The following is a 17,362-nucleotide window of genomic DNA, read 5'->3' as shown; positions in this document are numbered from 1 at the left end:
TCTGTTTATTCTGTTTGAGACGAGGGCGCACTTTATCACACTCGTTCTCTTGTCTGTTCATATGCCAATTTTGAGTGCGTATCTGAATTTGCTATCTGCATCTGGTATCTGTATCTGTATCTGTTCTGACGTCGTTTGAAATTTTGTATCCAACGACCTTTCTGGGACCTCTGAGCTCAACCCCTGTGGCTAGTTACTCGAGTCGGGCCGGCAAGGGCCTGGTCGATTAGATAACGAACCACGGTAGTCTGTTTTAGGATCTTTGGGTATTGAGACCCTTGATTCCGGTATACTCGAGTATTACCATTTCTGATCTGATTGGATTTCGGGCCCGGTGGGGGTATGTGAGGTGGAAGGAGTCGAAGAAAGTGGAGTCTACGGTATTGGTTACTTCTGTAACGTTGACGGAGTGTCAACTGTTATTTCGATCAAGTTTCGGTGAAGCAAATGGGAATTTGGCTCCTGAGAGCCACCCGTATCCTTTCTGTCTATGGTGTTTGTTCACTTCTTTATTTGATGCGCATAAGTGATTAATTGAATATGAAGTTCTATGTTTTTTATTTGCTATTATTTTTGGTACCTCATTGAGCGTAAGCTCACCCCTTCCCGTCATCTTTGTTTTCCTTACAGTGAACCACTTTTGGGGCTAAGATGTTTTGATGCACGAGTCAAGCTAGTTTTATTATAGTTTTGTAAAGCTCCTCAATAGTTGGAAAACCCTAAATGTATTTTGATCTAATTACCTTCTTTTGTTCTGTAAATTACAAACGTATGTGTATAAAACTATTTACCCTGTTCATGTATCCTATTTGGATTGGAAATATTTTCCCGAGTCATATGGCTATATCTGTATTCGTTGGGCTCCTGGCTGGATGGTGATGTGGCAACCACTATTCATTGTGGTGTTGCTTTTCGTTTTGCCATTTGGCAACTCTGAATCGTTTGAGCGCGCTATTACCTTCCTGAACGTTTTCGATTTCTTTTAAATGCTCGACTGAGTCCTGGCGAGAGCTGGGCAGGCGGCCCGCCGAACCCTTTGGTTCGCCTTAGGGGGAGGTGGGGCTGTCACAGTTGGTATCAGAGCTTAGGCTTCCGATCTCTGTAGTGTATCCTAGGCTAAAGTTTAGGATGCCGGACTGTGGGATTTGATTTGATTTGACAGTTAAGGACTAAGTGCTCGTTCGAGCATAAACTATGAATTGCGAGTGTTATGGGCCTTTAATCCTTCCCGTGGTATTGGAGGATCATAGATAGGTACGTTGGGTAGGAATTTTGATTGTAGATAGTTTACTCTTGGGACTGGCCAGCTCGAGATGTGAATTATCTTATTTCGGATTCTCGTGCCCGAGTACTCTAAAGTTGAGGCAGCGTTAAGTACTTGGAGATTTCATTTTGGAAACTTGAACAGGCTTTGTCCGACTAGAATGAGCACAAGAGGTCAATGGACATCTAGTTTGGATAGTAAGTGACGGGAGAGGCCAGACGGGCTAATACTGGGACGACTTCACCTTTTCCTTTTGGTTCGCCCGTATATTACGACCACCTGACGTTAGTATATGTGTTTGTGTACATGGTTATCTGTCCAACTTGATATGTATTTGTGTACTTGCTTATCCATCTTTTGATATGGTGTGTTAGGTGCGATATGTTATTTGTGTAATTCGTATGTTGGATTTTTGTTATTTTAGTCAATTTACTGCATTCATTGATTAAAGTACCCCTTTTGGAAAGAAACGAGAGAGGGAAGGGAAAAAACTATATATATAGATATATGGAAGAAAGACGTAGTCGCGGACATGGTCATAGCTGTGGAACAAAACGAGACCGAGAGTCAAGAAAAGAAAGGGAGGAAACAACAGCTGAACAAAACATGGACCGAGAGTGTCACTTGTATTCAAGACTTTATTATGACCCATTGTTTTGCCCGACAGGCTACCATCTGAGTTCCAGCAATTCTGTGAGATGGCACATTGGGTTGAGATGTATAAGGAAATTACGGTTCTTCGAGACGAAATAGAAGTCCAAAAGAAACTAGTCGCATACTGGGAAGGGCGATGGAAGCACGAGTATTCAGAGAAAATTGAGCTCTTGCACAAGAACTTAGAGCTAAAAAGGAAATACGAAGGGATTTCCGAGGAGGCCTTAGCAATGGCACAAAGCACTACTTCTATGGGGGTTCCAGAGAAAACTCAAAGGGCATAAATTGCAAGGCCACAAGTGAAGACCTTCCATGCAAAGAAAAGGAGCGCATTTCTTGAGAGTCAGAAGCCAGAACAAGATAAGCGAGGTAGACCATTTGCTAAGAAGGGTCGTGGAGCGGGTGGTGTGACAATTTGTGGTTATTGTAAGAAATCTAATCATATTGAAGTGGATTGTTAGAGAAAGGGGAGGAGATGTCTGCGCTGTGGGAGCGCCGAGCATCAGATTGCTAATTGCCCGGGATTATTGCACGAAAAGAAAGGGACCCAGCAGCCAACCCAGACCGACCCTGGACCGTCAACTAGAGAAGGGATTGGAATGAAGAGTCTCGTTTCTTCCGAGGACGTAGAAGGTACAGGCTACTGGTTACTTGAGATTTGATAGATTCCGCTCATAGAAAATTTCGAGGACGAAATTTCTTTAAGGGAGAGAGAGTGTGAGGACCCGTACTTTTCTTAATTTCTAGGGTTTTATTTATTTTTATTTAATTCCACGTTTTTCTACATTTTCTTTATTAGAAAACTTTTCTAGATCAATTTTTATGAGTAAATATAGTTTTTAGATAATTTTTCTAGTATCGGATAGGTTTTGAGAAATTAAGAGCGTATACCGAACGTGGGACCCACTAGGGCGAAAAGTTCGGAAAAATTCGGCCAACTAGGTTAAGTTTTGGATACTGGAATTAATTTACCGGGTGTTAAGAGATAAGTAGAGGGTGCTATTTGGATTGGTGTGAGAGGAAACAAAAAGATAGGGATGCATTAAATAAAGTGACAAGTGTCACTTAGTGATTGGTTGGACTTGAAGACCACTATTCACCTTTTTCCATTTGACCAAATAAATCACAAAAATTACCAAAATTTCACCATTTTCTTCTTCTCTTTGGCCGGCCACTTCAAGAAAAAAAGAAAGGGAAAAGCTCTCCAAGTTTTGCTTCAATCTTGCTCCAATATACCAAATCAACCATTGAATCTTGTTTTTGCTCCATAGAAAACCTTAAGTGAGTGATAGTGAGGTGTTTTGTGGAGTTGTTTGGAAAGCTAAGGTGACTAGTTGCTCTCTCTCTTGTGTTGCTAAGGTAAGTTGTGAAGGACCCCTCTCCTCCCTCTAATAATGCTTAATTCATGATTGGTGGTAGTATAAGATGCACTTTTATGGATTATATCTTGATTTTTGGTTGAATTGGTGAAGTTTTGTAATTATTGGGGATTTTTCTGTTTTCATATGAATATGATTATGTGGTCATGTATGATAATCGGAAATGATATTTAAGGAAGCTAGAAGGTGGAAAAAGTGGTTAATTGCAAGCAATTTCTGTTTTGGAAGAAATTTGGAAAGTTAGGGTTTTATGATTGTACATTCTGCCCGGCACAGTATCTCATAGTTAGAGGCCTAATTGGCCTTGGGTTAAAACATGAAAGTTGTAGGGACTGATATTATAGAGTTTCCTACAAAATTTCAGGTGAATCGGAGTAGCGTAACTTGATAAAAGACAGAATTACCCTTGCTGCCCTGGTTTTACCCGAATTTGATAGTTGCGTCTGTAATTGGTTAATTTGGTTGGAAATGCTTCCGAATTTGTTGTTGAGGTCTTCTGATGAAATTTAGTCTTGTTTCTTATCTTTCAAATGGCTTTGTAATTTCTGGATTTGGAATTAGGTAGGCTGACATATGATGTTTGAACCAGAATGCATTCTGTGAATCTGTTTTTCCGGTTCTGGTGTAGTATCTTGCATTTTTTACCTGGTTACACTCGAAACTGGGCTGAGTGACCTTCTGTAACATTTTATCCCTAGCTCTTAGCTTCGAAACGGTGTATCTTGTACCTCCATCCGATAATCATAGTGCTATTGGTACCAAAACCACAAAATGATGTCAAAAACTGTTTTTTTTGGGTTAACACTTAACTCCATTTCCGGATTTTTCTGGTTTCCTCTAATGCTTATGTATGCTTATGGAACCCTATTTCGGTAGTATTTGGCATAGGTTTATGACTTGTAATCGAGTCTTATTGTGCTTATTGGAATATTTTAGGGCTTGACTTTCCTTTCCGGTCATTTTCCTAGCTAAATTTTGTACTTGACTTGAAGCCTAATGAACGGCTTTTGGAAATGAGATTATTTTTGTACGTGATGTTGGGACTGATTTGAGGAAATAATGAAGCCATGACGGCTGGAGAAGTAAGCAAATTTAGGGGAAATGCTGTCCAATTTTCTAGGCCGTTCGGTTCCTTTAAGTTTGAATTATCTTTTGGTAGAAATGAAGGGCTTTTGGGTTGTTTGAGCCTAGGTCTTCATGTTACCTTTTCGTTTCCAAAAATCATGTTTGGCACCCTTGCATCAGTAATTATTTGGCAAGGCATACGACTGGTAGTCGAGCCTCACATGTGCATTCTGTATACTCGATTTTTTAAAGTGGAACCTTCAATTGTTTTACTTTGATTATTTTAGGGTTTCTTGGTGATTAAAGCTCTCTTGCGGGCAAAAACTTTTGAGGTATCTGTACTGACACCGGTGAGTGTACCACTCCCCTCACTTGTTGTTGTTTAACTCGGCTTCTGTACATGCAATCTGTGATATGAACGACTGAACTATCTGTTTATTCTATTTGAGACGAGGGTGTACTTTATCACACTCGTTCTCTTGTCTGTTCATATGCCAATTTTGAGTGCGTATCTGAATTTGCTATCTGTATCTGGTATCTGTATCTATATCTGTTCTGACGTCGTTTGGAAACTTGTATCCAATGACCTTTCTGGGACCTCTGAGCTCAACCCCTGTGGCTAGTTACTCGAGTCGGGCCGGCAAGGGCCTGGTCGATTAGATAACGAACCACGGTAGTCTGTTTTGGGATCTTTGGGTATTGAGACCCTTGATTCCGGTATACTCGAGTATTACCATTTCTGATCTGATTGGATTTCGGGCCCGGTGGGGGTATGTGAGGTGGAAGGAGTCGAAGAAAGTGGAGTCTACGGTATTGGTTACTTCTGTAACGTTGACGGAGTGTCAACTGTTATTTCGATCAAGTTTCGGTGAAGCAAATGGGAATTTGGCTCCTGAGAGCCACCCGTATCCTTTCTGTCTATGGTGTTTGTTCACTTCTTTATTTCATGCACATATGTGATTAATTGAATATGAAGTTCTATGTTTCTTATTTGCTATTATTTTTGGTACCTCATTGTGTGATAACTCGAGAAAATCTTGAATAGACTTAGCCATTATTACCCTTATTTCGTAATTTGAAATATTATAGATAACAAATAATTGGTCAAATTCAATCACTAAATTTAGTTATTCTAGAAATTGGGAGTTTAGAAATATCCTAGAATGATGTCAAAAAATAATAATAATAAAATAAATTAAAATTAAAATTAAAAAAATTATATGAATCAAATAAACATATGATATGCGTACCGTAATTTGTGTGATTTGAATATATTATAGTTGAACGAGCTACATGTCTAGTTAATTTCCTACAAAACCAAATGTGTGAGAATCTAATGGATTAAGGAAATACAAATAAAGTTAGGAGCTAATGTATAAAATAATAGAACTATAGGCTTAGTAAGCAAATAAATTAAAGTTAAAAGACGAAGTTACCCTTGGAACCTAAAGAATTAACCAGGCAGCCAAGCAAAATAAGTTATCAGCAATTTTACAATAGGAACCGAGTGGAAGTAAGGCAATCAAATGCTAACCAAAGCTTGGGCGGTGATTGAGAAAAACTGAAGAGAAATCAGCTGCCAAATATAATTGGACAGTTGGCCTGAGTGGAACAGTCTAGTATTGTGTAGTACCAATTGGAAAAGTTGACCACCGAATTACTCAGGCCAGTCTAGTATTGTGTAGTACCAATTGGAAAAGTTGACCACCGAATAGCATTTCCTTCTTCTAATTCTTAAGCCTTCTAAACAGAGAGATAAGTGAGTATAAGAGGAAAATATTTCTGGTTCCTTTCTGTTTTAGCTTGCAACCGAGAGAGAGTGAGGGAGAGAGAGTTAGACATTTGCTAGCTTCATTTCTCCAGCTTGCAACCTCAAAACCATGAGCCAAAAGTGAGAGAGAGGGAGTGAAATCTTGGTGGTACACTTCACCTACCAGCCTCAACCAAATGAGAGTGAAGTAAATAGAAAAAAGAAGGAGAGCTGGTGCCGACCTTGAGGAACCGAAGCTAAGAAATCTGCCCGGTCTGCAACTTTTAAATCTTGAAAGACAGAGGTAAATTTTCTGTGATCAGTCCTTATTTACTGAGTATAAATGAATATATATAAGCCGCAAGTTAAGTTTTAGCAAGGGAAAATGAGTTTCAACTGAAGAAAAGTTCTGGTTTAAGATTAAAATTGAAACTGGACTGAACCTGTTGGAACCGAGAGATGATTGATTAAGTTACAACCTGTTGTCAATGGAAAAATGGAAGAATGTTGTAGTAAATGCATGACAATGTTTAAATCTCCCATAAAGTGAAATTTAGCTATAGGAACTTGTGAAAGTTGGAACTTTGAGTTGAAAACAAAGAAAGAAACCTGCTGGAATTCTTATAGCATCATCCGAGAGAAAGGGACTGGATATGTAGCTTATCATTTGAGATTATGGAACAATTTTCATTTAAGAATTCAAGCTATTTGTTTACACTCTTGTGCTATCTGAGAAACTAAAGCAGAGTTGACAACTTAAGTGAGAATATTTGCAAGAATTAACCGGTGGTTCTGTCTAGCTAGCCGAGAGATGAAATAAGGAAATTTTCCAATTTTCTTGACAGATTTTTTGGTTCCAAATTCCTACGTTGAAGCTGAATACCTTGCATAATTTTTTTAGTTTTAGCATGCATGTTGGAGTTGAATGGGAACTGAAGTAGTTAATGGAGAAATTTCTTGTTTAAAAACTAATTGCTGTCCAAAAACAATCACAGCTTGACCGAGAGAGAGAAATAGACTTCAGATCAGTTTTTCCTTTGAAATTCTGGCTGAAAAATTTTATATTGATGATCAAGTTTACTCTGTAGTTGGAGAATCATCTTTTGCATGATGAGTTGGAGTTAAAACTGAAGAAAATTATGGAGAAACCACCATATGTTAAATTGCTATACTGCTGGAAATTGTAATGTGTTGCTGGCCGAATTAGTTGAGGCTTTAGGTGGGATTCTTTTCTAGAATTGTGTGTTATTTGTTCTAGTTTGAGTGGGCAAATTATGAGCTATGTGTTTAGCATTTCAAGCAAGTATAAGATGGAGATTTGTTGAACAATTTGAATGATATTTCTGGAACTTATACTTGTTGGCCGAAACAGGGAAGAGATGAACTTTCGTTGAAGTTTTTGAACAAAAGCCTAAGATAGTTTGTTGTAACTATACATATAAATAAATAAATAAATATATATATATATATATATATATCCGTTTGTAGCATCTTAACCTTGTTTTGAATACTTTAAAGAATTTAAAACTTGAAGGGCTAGTGAAGTTGAACAAATAAGAATAACATGCAAACTAGAGTCTAGTTCAGTCTAAAAGGGAAGAAATAAAAGTTCCATCAGCTTTAATTATTAAGATTAGAATGAAATGATTTAATCTTAGCTCAAATATTTTATAAGATCTTAAAATTTATATATGTACATTAACCTTGTTTTAGAGCTACCAAACCTAATGGATTTTGAAGTAATATGGCTGAATTATGTTGAATGGTTGAATTGGTAATGAGATGAAGACTTATATACTGTTTTAGAAATTCTAAGGTAATTTGTTATGGCTATATACACGAAATGGCTCCTAATCACTTAAATTAGTTTTTATAATATTTAAGAGACTATAAAACTTGAGAAGTTAAGGTTGTGAAACAAAATTTAATTCACAAACAACCTAGAGCTTAGTTAGTCTTAAAAGGGAAAATGGAGTATTTATAAGCCATAATTAATACTGGATTGAGAAAGTATATTAGTTTAAACATTATACAAGTTTATAAACTTGGAATATATGTATATTTCTTTGGTTTCTGTTGAAATTTAATGCTTAAATTATGTTAAAATTGCTGGTATGAATGTCATACTTAAATGTATGGATGGTTTGAATAAAAGTCTTGTGGTTTTAAAAGAGAAAAAGGAGTTTTTCACAAGTGAAAAATGAGTTTCCAGATTTTCGGATTTCACTGACCAGTCTCAATAAAATGCTTATATCTTGGTGTAGGAAAATCCGATTGAGGTGCTGTCAGTGGCATTTGAAACTAGAATCATGGGCTTTGTTCTGTAAAAATTTCATATTTTTCCTCCATGTGTACTGCTGTCCGTGACTCCTCAAAGTAGGCTGTCCTGCTTGAATGTCCTGTTTCTTCAGGAAAATGAATTTTTGACTTGGATTGAATATTTGGCCTATTTGTGACTTGAATCTATGAAAAGTGTCTTCTGGGATGTGATAGTACTAAAAATCTATTTTACAACAGTATAACTTTCATAATTGTTTGATTTGTGGAACTCGAGTTGCGAATTTTTAAAGTTTACTGTTACTAATCATCTCCGTAGATTCCTGAAGCATAGAAACGGGCTTCTTGACTTTAAAACCTCAGACGGCCTACTTCCAACCTCTCACCTTGATTTTTCCACTTCCTTGACATCAAATATATCCCTATTGAACTTCTCTCGCTAATGTATCTCTCATTTACTCAAAGTTTTACTCTTTTAACAAGTTACCTTAATTAAAGCGGTCAAGACTTGTACTTAGCTTTTAGCCACCATTTCCGAATTTTCAAGTGAAGCTTACATGCTAAAATTGTCTTGTGTGTGGATGACATTGAGCCTAGTGAAAGGCTATTGTGGTAAGATTATTTGTGTGTGATTTTAGGACTGAATTGAGAAAAATAATGAAGCCATAAATGGCTGGAAAATAGCTAAATACAAAGGGATATGTTGCCCAAATTTTCACTCGAATGTGAGACGTGTATACTCGCAGTTTGAGTGAAGATTTGAGGTCGAATTGAACTCAAATCGTCTAGGGTATTCAAGTCTTCGCTCATAGAGGTATATAAGTTAGAATTCGGCCGAACCTTGTAACCTTGGAAAAATGAAAGTAACGACTAATAGAAATACGTTTTCCTCCTCTCTTCGACTCAAATGGGAATTTCAAAGTTTAATTGCTTCAAAGTTTCAAAGTTTTAAGAGCGAGCATGAGTTTTACGAATATTTCCAAAATGAGTTTCAATTACTTGATTTTCTTTAAAAGAAACTTGAACCCTAATTGATTTCAAGTTCTTAATGACGTTTTATCGCAGAGTTGAACTCCACACAAAGAGTAATACCTGACCGTGATTCGTAAAGGCACTACATCTTTGGTGAGTGTTCCACTACCTACTACCCATTATGTGAAATATCTGAATATTTGAAATACTTGATTTATGACTGTTGGAGCCAAATACTGTTTTGATAAAATAGAGGCGAGCGTGTACTTTATCGCACTCGACCTCCCTTGTTTTCCAATGAGTCTCTGTATACTGTTATTATGAGATGAGATTTCGCTATATACATGACTGTGTTTGAGTTGTTTGGGTGATATCCCATCAACGACTGCTACTGTTTGGGTACCTAACCTCTTAGGTGAGTCGGTTGTATCGAGCCAGCAAGGGCTTGGTCGAGAAGGCCGATAAACCTTGGGGACTGATGTTTGGAGGTCCCTGGTGAAGTATAGCCGTTGAGCTTGCTTGTTGTGTTGCCCAACACCACCAGTGGTAAAATTCTCGACTTGATCCTGTTTCTTTGGAATCTTGGATTCCTGGTATACTCGAGTATTACCAAACTACTGTTTGTGGCGTGCGGGCCCGGTAGGGGGTTGATTGGTGGACGGAGATTGGTGAAAGCGGTGTTCTACGGACTTGCATTTTATGAATACAAACGTTGACGGAGAGTCAACGGATCCAGTTATGATCAAGCTCCAGTGGTTATTGGCTTTTGAAAGCCACCCGTATCCTTTAATTGAACTGTGATTAAATTACTGTCTTACTGTACGGAGTTTATTTGATTATTTTGTGACCTTATTTGGCTATGTGTTTAATCATTTTACTTGGAACCTTACTGGGCGTTAGCTCACCGCACTCCCTTTGTTTTCCTTAACAGATCGGGGATGGATTTGATCAAGAGCTTTCTTAGCTTTACATTGTTTTGGACTTGTATTTGAGAGTGTAACCTTTTACTTAAGTAGACCTTACTTTTGACTCCTGTAAGTTTAAACCTATAAGTTCAACTCTTGTTATGTAAGTTGACTTTTGGTTATAGGTATACTAAGCTTTTGGAGAATTGGTGAAGTGATTATATTTTATTTTGGGTTACACTCCCTTGCATGGAAGATGTTTCGTCCGCTTCATTTGAGTTATTAGTACTTTGATCGACTGAGCCCCGGCGAGAGTTGTGTGACAGCCCCACCTCCTCCTAAGGCGAACCAGAGGGTTCGGCGGGCCGCCTGCCCGGCTCTCGCCGGGACTCAGTCGTTCACTAAAGTCCTCAAACGAATTACAAGAATAAACCTCAAATATACATCACATGGTCCACAAATATACATCCAAGTCTCCAATAATTACATGTCACAAATGCAGCGGAAACAATTCCCAACTATACATAAAATGATTCCAAATCCAAACTGTACAACATAAAGGCCATCCAATCACGCGCACAAGTACTACAAGCCTTCCTTCGCTTTGAGCCCTGTGGAGGGGAATAAAATATTTTTGGGGTGAGCTAGAAGCTCAGCGAGTAACCAGAAAATCAGTAATCAAATCGGTTTAACAATATTTCTTTTCAATGATGTCATAAATCAAATGATAAGTCCAGAAATAATTACAACATTTACAAAACATTAAATATGGAGTATCAATAATTCAAGAAACATGTACAATGGAAAGCGATAGTAACATTCATGAAAAGATACGTTCGTTCTCCTGTCATTTCTTTTTTTTTTCATTTGAAATTGCATCATTTTCCACCAACCTCCACCAACCTACAAAGGTAATACTCGAGTATACCAAACGTTCACCCAGGTCCCTAATCGCCCGACCGAGTCCGTTTCTGACTCGAGACGACCGGTAACAAGGGGCAATGGCCAGTTCAGCCCAAAAGGCTTACATTCATGCGCAAGTAGCATTTAATCATTTATCATGAAAATTTCACATTGATTTAGGTCGAGTGCGATAAAATACACACTCGCCTAGAAAGCTCGTTTTGGAAATCATTCAAAGCACGTAACACGTTATCAATCAATAATACAAGTCATGAAGTCAAGGAAATATATCAAACAAGGAACACTTTCATATAAGCACGCATGATATGCAAGAAAACAGTTCAAAAGTAGCTTTGGAAACAGTTCAAAAGTAAATAATGTAAGAAACATTTCACAAGTACTTTGGAAATAGTTTAGGGTCACTCACCTCCATGGCTCAGAAACCATCCATCATATATCATTGCCTTGCTCAAATCCGAGTCTTAGATCACAAACTCAATGCAAACAAATCCTTTCAAAGTTCGGACAACACTTCCCCTAAATTTCTTTACTTTTCCAGCCATCAAGGCTTCATTATTTCCTCAGCCAGTCCCAAAGGTACACACACAACAACAAGTTCATCTAATAGTCATTCAGCAAGTTCCAAGTAGTACTAGTACAAGTCAAGCTAGGGAAAAGTCCGGAAATGAAAGTTAAGCTCAAAACCAGAAAAACAGTTTTGACGTCCTTTTGCGATAATGGCACCAAAGGTACTACGAGTATCGGATGGAGGTCCAAGACTCACTGTTTCGAAGCTAAGAACCAGGCTACAACAATGTAGAAGGTCACTCAGTCCAAATCCCAGCACAACTAAGTCAAATATGCCAAATAACAAACCAGAACCGTAATTGCAGGTTTACAAATTACACTATGCTGTAATCAGTACAACTCAGTCTAAACAGGTCCAAATGCAGAAATTCCAAAGGCATATGGTAGCTAGAACATCAAGATACATTTCATCAGAAGACCTCAACCACCAAATCCAAAGCAATTCCAGTCAAAACAGACGATTACAGGCGCAGTTCGGCCATCCTGAAGAACCCAGAACAGCAATAGTAAATTCGACATTTCTCACTCTACACTACTCCAAATGACCTGAAATTTTACAGGCACCCTTAAAACATCAATACCTCCAACTTTCATGTTTTGAGCAAAGTCCAATTCGGCCTCTAACCCTATGATCCAAAACCGGACAGAATTTACTTGCAATCTTCCACTTTTTCCACCTTCTAGAATCATTAAACATCATTTCCAATCATCATACATGACCCCATAATCATATTCATATGAAAACAGAAAAATCCCCAATAATTATAAAACTTACCAATTCAACCAAAATCAAGATTTAATCCATAAAAGTGCATCTTATACCACCACCAATCATGAATTGAACATCATTAGAGGAAGGAGAGGGGTCCTTCACAACTCACCTTAGCAATACAAGAGATAGAGCAACTAGTCACCTTAGCTTTCCAAACAACTCCACAAAACACCTCAAGACCACTTAGCAAAGAGATTTTATGAAATGATTTGGAGTTTTATTGGTTGGATTTGAAGATTGAGCAAGAAATAGAAGGAAGAAATTGAGAGCTTTTCTCTCTTTTTGTCTCAAAGAGGTTCGGCCAAGGAGCTTATGAAGAAGATGAATTTTGGGTCAAGTTTTTAATCAATTAGTAAAGGTAGTAAAATGGTCAAAGTCCACCCTTGAGTAAGAAAGTGACACTTGTCACCTTTAGGTTTAAAACTTATCTTTTTGTCTCTCCAATACAAATATCTTAACACATTGTACAATAATATCACTTAATACAAAAATCCAACAAGTTGTCAAAAATATATTGCGTTTACCGCACTTGCGGGTCCCACGTCCAAAATACGCTTTTAATTTCTCAGAAACTAACCGATACTAGAAAAATCATTTTAAAACTATTTTTGCTCATAAACTTTATCTGAGGAATTTTTCTAATAAAGAAACTGTAGAAAAGGCGGGCGATTAAATAAAATAAACCCTAGAAAATTAGAAAATTTTCGAGTTCTCACACTTATACTTTTCGGGGCGTCACAAGTTGGGCAGGCAGTCCGCTGATACCCTAGGGTTCGCCCTAGGGAGAGGTGGGGCTGTCACACATTGAGCGTAAGCTCACCCCTTCCCGTCATCTTTGTTTTCCTTACAGGGAACCACTTTTGGGGCTAAGATGTTTTGACGCACGAGTCAAGCTAGTTTTATTATAGTTTTGTAAAGCTCCTCAATAGTTCGAAAACCCTAAATGTATTTTGATCTAATTATTTTCTTTTGTTCCGTAAATTACAAACGTATGAGTATAAAACTATTTACCCTGTTCATGTATCCTATTTGGATTGGAAATGTTTTCCCGAGTCATATGGCCATATCTGTATTCGTTGGGCTCCTGGCTGGGTGGTGATGTAGCAACCACTATTCATTGTGGTGTTGCTTTTCGTTTTGCCATTTGGCAACTCTGAATCGTTTGAGCGCGCTATTACCTTCCTGAACGTTTTCGATTTCTTTTAACGGCTCGACTGAGTCCTGGCGAGAGCTGGGCAGGCGGCCCGCCGAACCCTTTGGTTCGCCTTAGGGGGAGGTGGTGCTGTCACACATATCGAGTCACGAAAGCACTTTAACCAAATAAGCATAGAACAAGCAGGGACACTCACCAAGAGTGAAGTTCAGAGGTCAAGTTGAGAATCGAAATCCGCGTCCTCGCTAAACCCTAAAATATCAAATTTTAAAAACTATAAGTTGGCTATACCAGTTCTAGGGTTACGTAGAAAAAGTTGTCTGTGTATATAACTAGTTTATCCTTTCGAAACTGAATCAAAAATTTGCTTAAAATCAAAACTAGTAAAAGTGTTAAAATATTTCGTAGGGTTTCTTGCCGAAAAAGTTTTCCCACGTTTTTTAGTTAAAGTTATTAAAATCTTGGTTTTTTTTTTTTGGACAATTTCCTCTGGAACAACTAACCAGGGACAATTTCAAGGAAAGAGAAGGAATAGAGTAGAACCTAGGGTTTTAAAACTAGTGAAATCATTTTCTAACAATAACAAGGTTAGTTTAAGCTAAAGGAAGAAATATCGGTTTGGCAAAGTTTAAAAGTCCCGACACACGAGTTTCTTAACGTTAGCGTTCAATACCAAATTTTATAGTTCAATACTAGGGTAAAATATATTTAAATAGCTTGACTAAAGATACTCAAGTTCACAGGATCAAAACGGACTTCATGACTCCGATTCACATGCACATTATATCTCAGATTTGCCAATATAGTAAAATCACATTTCAACCAGCAATTTCACTAGCGCTTCGTCAATCATTAGCCCTAGGTTTCAACATATTCATTTTTGATCAAAAATTAAACAAATGAGCCAAGAGCTTCATCAATCATTAGCTCTTAGCGTCAATTAATCCCTGCTCATGACAACTCAATTGAAAATTCAACCAAGTAGCTTCCATTTAAAAAAAAAATTCCAGCTCAACCTCTCGGTTACTCCTAAAATTTCCAGCAGCTAATTGGTCTTTAATCCAATTTTTTTCTTCGGCTGAATCAGTGTGTTAAGTACCTAAAACTAACATGCAAGGCTACTTAATGAAGTTACCATCATTTCTAGTTCAAATCAAGTTCGGACAGCACCTGTAATCATCCACAATTTCCAGAATTTCTTCAGCTATTCTCGAGTGAACTTGCATGCGTCAGATTTCTGTTTCATTTTTTTTTTCTTGTTTAGCCGAACTGATTAGCCTCATGCAAGGCTTAATTGTCTTGTTCTTAGTTAGATAATCATGTTTATCAGCTCAGATTACTACCAAGAGACAAAATTAGAGCTACATTCTAGATTAAGTTCTCGGCTAGGCTTGCATGCCAGCTCATCCCATTTCATTTTTATTTTTCTGGTTTATACCAACTAATTAACTGCATGCAGAGCTTAATCATCTTGTTATTAACCAGCTAATCACTGTTATAAGCTCAGATTATCAAGAAATAAACAAATTAACTCTGCATTATCCCATTCAATTCTCGGCAAACCCATTCCTTCGCACATCAGATTTTTCTTTTCCTAAATTCATCATCCAAACGCCTAAGCTTCACATGCATGGCCATAGATAGCTTAATCTACCCTTGATCAGTTAGTTTCAGTCCAGAAATTACCTCACCGAAAGCTCACTCACGCGACAGAAAGCTGATGTTTCTCTCCTCTCGGCTCGCTCGCGACTGGATGTGTTGGTCCTGGTTGCGGATGGTTGAAGCTGTGGTGTTTCGGTTGGAACTGGTGAAGATGGTGATGATCAGTAGCTCACTCGACTGCCTCTTGCTCTCTCTCTCGCTTGACTTCCTCGGACAGAACAGAAATACAGCTCGCGGCTCGCTCTCTCTCTTCACCTTTCTCCTGCTCAAGCCGAGGAGTTCTCCCTCTCTTGCTCTCGTCGATGATCACGAGGTGGAGAATGGAGATGGAGTGGAGTGTTTGTGGTTGAGGCTGATGTAGTGGAGTGATTCGCGGTAGTGGAGGTTGAGTGTGTGTGTAGAGGGAAGGGAATGCACTTCGGCAGAAATGGAAATGTTAGTGTTTTTAAGAGTTGGCCGAGGATACTTTGTGGTTGCATGGAAATTTTTGGGATAGTGGAGGGTATTTTAGTCTTTTCACGTTTCCTCCAAATTTCTACTCAAGTCCTCAATTCTAATCTAATTCCAAAGTTTACCCCAAATGTAATTTGAATGCCTAATAATGTACTAATCTTACGAGAGTTCAATTATCGAAATTTTTATGTCCTAAGTATACTTAGTATACTTATATCGATTTTGTTATAATGCTAAGTTTCCAATTAACACTTAACCTTATTAGGGATTAAAATGAGCTATCGAAATTTCGAAGAATTTATATTAAGGCAATAAAATTACTCTAACTCAAGAAATATTAATTTAACATAGCGAAACCAAGTATGTTAATATTTTGGCACAATTATATTATTTATCACATAAAATTATTTCTACGTACTTATTTAAAAACAAGTAGATATAATGCTAGAATTTATTAAAGAATTAAAATTGCAATGGAATATGCATTGATATCTATATATTTTTTCGAGGTTCTCACATCCTCCCCTCCTTACAATGAATTTTGTCCTCAAAATTCTCACTTTCTAAAGAAATAAATCGGGGTACTTTTTCTGCATTTCTTCTTCTAATTCCCAAGTTGCCTCCTCAAGTCCGTGATTTCGCCATAGAATTTTCATCAAAGGAATTTTCTTATTTCTCAGTTCCTTCATTTCTCTTTCCAAAATCTTGACTGGTCCTTCTTCATAGGTTAACGTCTCCTCCACCTCAATTCCTTCCAATAGCAACACATGGCTTGGGTCTGGGTGATATTTCCTAAGCATAGAGACATGAAATACATCGTGAACCTTTGCCATGCTGGCTGGCAACTTCAACTGATACGCTACTTTCCCGATTCGTTTCAAAATTTCAAAAGGTCCGATATATCTCGGCTTTAGTTTCTTACCCTTTTTGGACACTACTCCGTTCTTCAAGGGTTTACTTCTTAGGAAAACTTTGTCTCCTACTTCGAATTCCAAATCTTTTCTCCTTGTGTCGGCGTAGCTCTTTTGTCTACTCTGGGCAACTTGAAGCCTTTCTCTAATTAGTTTTACTTTCTCATGAGCTTCCTCTATCCAAGGTATAGCCGTGGGATCTATAATTTTCTTCCCTCCCACTTCATCCCAATGAATCGGAGATCGACACCTTCTCCCATACAATGCTTCATAAGGTGCCATTTGAATCGAGGCATGGTAGCTATTATTATACGCAAATTCTACTAAGGTCATATACTGACTCCATTTACCCCCAAAATCCAATATACACGACCTCAGCAGATCCTCCAAAGTTTGAATTGTCCTTTCCGACTGCCCGTCGGTTTGGGGATGGTATGCAATACTAAATTTCAACTTGGTCCCCAATGATTCTTGAAATTTCTGCCAGAAACGCGAGACAAACCTTGGATCTCGATCAGACACAATACTTATAGGGATACCATGCAATTTCATGATCTCTTCTGTGTACAACTGGGCCAATTTCTCCAAAGGAAAGCTCATGCTCACAAGTAAAAAGTGTGCGGACTTGGTAAGTCGGTCAAGTCGGTCAACTAT

The 17,362-nt window shown here is 37.9% G+C and overlaps 1 long non-coding RNA gene across 1 annotated transcript; it reads left to right on the top strand.

Moving 5' to 3' along the window:
• Window positions 1-9,476: 9,476 nt before the first annotated feature.
• On the top strand, window positions 9,477-10,469 carry LOC113755561. Its single transcript, XR_003465680.1, has 2 exons — window positions 9,477-9,514; window positions 10,293-10,469. It is a non-coding gene; the product is annotated as an uncharacterized LOC113755561 (long non-coding RNA).
• Window positions 10,470-17,362: the final 6,893 nt, after the last annotated feature.

The sequence above is a fragment of the Coffea eugenioides genome, unplaced genomic scaffold (assembly GCF_003713205.1).
Source record: "Coffea eugenioides isolate CCC68of unplaced genomic scaffold, Ceug_1.0 ScVebR1_1578;HRSCAF=2452, whole genome shotgun sequence".
NCBI lineage: Eukaryota > Viridiplantae > Streptophyta > Magnoliopsida > Gentianales > Rubiaceae > Coffea > Coffea eugenioides.
This window is presented reverse-complemented; position numbering and strand designations above follow the sequence as displayed.